Genomic DNA, 3,703 nt, shown 5'->3' with positions numbered 1-3,703 from the left:
CCGGTGAGGTAAGGCAGCAATGAAGCCAGGCTGTGAGAAAACAGTTTACACAAGAACAAGACAATTTTCCAAGAAATCTCTGCGTGAATAGGGACAAAAGGCCTGAGGTTAGTGATAGAAAGCTATATGAGGCCTCAAGTTTGGCAGGAGCTTAGGCCTCTGGGTTGCCAGGTAGGCAACAAGAGCTGGAGACCAGAAGAAGAGCTGAATTACCTTGAGAACAACCATAATACTAGTGTCTAACCATAGTACCACGTGTGTGTTTTAAGAGTTTTTGGATGCCCATTTGAGGTACTTCACCTGTGAAGCAGTGGCACCTCGGGCAGGTATCTGGAGGAGACCTTTGGGAGAGCTGGACATTTGCTAGCACAAGTTCGACCGTGGAGTGCCTGACTTGCAGGTGTTTGCTCTCCTTGTTCGACCTACCTTTGATACCATGGAAGAAGAAAATGAGTTGAAGGTAAACCAGAAGAAACCAGCACTACTTTAGTAGCACACATTTTCGTTGTCTGTGTGCCGTTTAGTGCTGGTTGCTCTTCAACTTCTGGTTGCTCTTCAACTTCTGGTTGCTCTTCAACTTCTGGTTACTTTCTTCAGGTTTTCGTTTCCCCTGAAACTCTTCAGGTGCTGCCCAGGGTGTCTTGCTCCTAAAAAAACCCAATCACGGTACGCTGTACTTGTGGTTTGTGATGGAGAGCAATCTTTTTCTAGGTTTTTTCCAAACCAGCCCTCCCAAAACTAGATTTTCTACCAGCTCACAGAGAGGATAAGGCTAACACGTCATCTTCAACCTGAGAGCTGACCTACAGCTTTTAAGTAAGAAAAGAATATCCATTTAATTGACTTTGTTGCTGTGTTGGCTCTGGCTGCACTGCAAAGCAATATGGGCAGTGGGAGAAAATGAGTTGTAATAGTTCAGCTGACATTCACGTGTGACTGTGTAGGTCATCAGGATATTTAAATGAAAACTGAGTGACTTGAAGTGTGATAAATGAGAAAAGGTTATTTCATTGAGCAAATTCTAACTTCACTGTGCTTTGACTTAAAGTAGTTACGGTAGGAGCGCAAGGTAACAGACAGTGAAGGGCAAAACTGCAAATTCCTTCTAATTTACTTTGTATCCCAAAATACTTGTCTTATCACATGAAACAATGCAAGGGGATGTGACGACCTTGCAACATTTTTATGATACTACCAAAGATATTTTCTCATATATTTTCTTCGTACACATGAAGGTCCTCTGACAGAAATGCAAATATATAAATTCAAATATTGATATAGATACAAATGTAGTGATAATGAAAGCAGCTGTCAGGACTACACTGCTTTTGAAAGCTGGTAGAACTGTGGAAAGACATTTTGGTGATGACAATCAAATCCCATCTGTCTTTTTGCATAGGGCTGGAGAACAGTCTGAAGTGCTATAATTTATCTAGTTGTATCACTGGAGCAGAGTGTTGGAACATGCTGCTTCTGTTTGTGTGAGCTGCGCTTGCTCTTCAGCTTTGCTCCCTTGTCAGTTCTTCCTTTTATACTGGAGGTCAGGAAAGAGGAAGGACAGTGGGAAAACAAAACAGACATTTCTAACCTCTTAGTGTCAGTGCCTGGTAAAAGGAACATACAATATTTACAATCTTTTTTGTCTGAATATATGTATTTGTAAAGATTTGAAGAACGTTTGAGTTTCTTGTATCCCAGTTTCCATGCAGGCATAATGTCTTTCAAACTTGATGAAGACATCTTCGTGGTGTGAATAAAAATACATGGAATAAAATCATGTGAAATACATGATCCTATCACTCGTAGTGTGTGGATAATGACCTGAATGAGAGAACATCAGCTCTGAAATCTGCTGTGCTTCATTCATTATTTTTTTTGAGGCAGGCTTTTTACTTTTTGAGCCAGCTTTTCCTTTTAAGGTGCTGTATTTCAAGTATTCCATCAAGTATCATCTAGTGAATGCCTTTCAGGTTTAGTTTTGCATTTTCATTCACTTGCTTTCTTTCTGTCTATTTATAATTTCTCTTTTATTGGAAAAGCAAATGCTTGACCTCTTTTCTTACCCTAATTACTAACCTTTCTAGAAACTGAAATTGCAAAAGGGCAGCCAGATTTTATGATCCTTCATGAATATTTGGTGTGAAACTCAGATAACAATAGCAAGATCAAAATGCAGATTTAACATATTTCCAAAGTATTTTCAGCACATCCTTGATCCTGTCATCTGGTACTGCAGTTGTCTCCAATGAGCAGAAGCATGTCATGTCGTGCTTTAAATAATATATTGCCTGTTCCTCTGCTTCGTTTCTTTTCTGTACACGGACATGGCCTCTGAAACACTTAATTCTAGTTCAGATTTACTTACAAAGGCCTTGTAGGACTTGTAGTACTGCTGTACCTCAGGTAACGTAATCTTATCTGACTCAAGGAACGGAGAGAGAAAAGTATCCCTCAGGTCATTCATCTGGGTTTTCTCACAGTGACTGCAGTATAGTCTTCTCATTTTGAAGGAGTTTTTTCTTTCAGGTGTTACATTTGCCAAACAAAAGTGCCTCGAAGCCTTCCTTTCTGAGATTATTCTGTAAATTCATGCAATTTACAATTAGGATTTTTTCTCATATCTGGCCTAATTTTTTTTCCCATTTCAACTACAAACCTTTATTATGCCAAGTTTTTGTTTTTCTTTTCAGTAAGTATAAATCCACCCATATATTATCAGTGATTTCCCTTATGACCACTCCTCTTTCCCTGAATGTGATGAATTGGCGGCATTTTGGGGCATCATTTCCTGCATTTTGGGCGTCCCCAGGGCAGATTTCATCCTGGTGGCTCCCTTGGCCCCTCTCAGGACTTGATTCAACCCAGACAGCCGCTTGTTTTACACAGTCGTATTTTATACTTTTGAACCTGAGTCCAGCCCAGGTCTTAATTAGCAATGACATATTCCCTGAACTCTTGATCGGTGAGCAGAAGATAAACAACTCTTGGTTGGTGAGCAGAAGATGAACAGCAGTTGCAGCGTTCTTGGCCAGCAATCATGCCCTCTGTGCCTCTGCTGGATGCACAGTCCTCCTCTCTAAGCTGCTTACGCTCATGTCCATCTGCTGAGATGGCAAAGTGCCTCCTCACAAGTTATTTGGACCCTTGCCTTGAGGGCAGAGGTGCCAGGTGACAATCAGCAGCCCGCACGACAACGCCAGTGCCGTTTCTTCTAAAAGAGCAGCTCCTTGAAGCAATTACTGTCTTACAGGCTGCTCTTGGAGCATGATGACACCTGTTGAAAATGACGTGCCAAGAAAAGAATAGATGAACCATGCCGGAGAGTGGGCCAAGCGGCGCAGCGTCATTTTTAGCTGCCAAGGAGACAGGTTGCGTTGCCGCAGGGGTATGAAAGCTCATCAGTAGTTCTCAGGGTGTCAAAAAAAGATCTCAGCAGGCCAAAACGGCCTGGAGGCACATCCGAAACAGCAGTGCGGTGGCCTCAAGTAGCAACCGGAGCAAAATAACAGGAATAGAACCTGTGTGAGAGTTTTCCTCATAGAATCGCTGATTTAATCAAGAAAAAACCAGGATGGCTTGGTGTTACCCTCTTCAAAGAAAAATATACGATCCTGACTTTATTCTTCGTGCTGAATAAACACCCGTGATACAGGCTATAAAAGCAAAGATACAGTAGGAAAAGAAGGTAAAATTCATTTTTCGT

This window comes from Patagioenas fasciata, chromosome 5 (genome assembly GCF_037038585.1).
Source record: "Patagioenas fasciata isolate bPatFas1 chromosome 5, bPatFas1.hap1, whole genome shotgun sequence".
NCBI lineage: Eukaryota > Metazoa > Chordata > Aves > Columbiformes > Columbidae > Patagioenas > Patagioenas fasciata.
The sequence above is the reverse complement of the archived record's forward strand: the minus strand, read 5'-3'. Positions refer to the sequence as shown.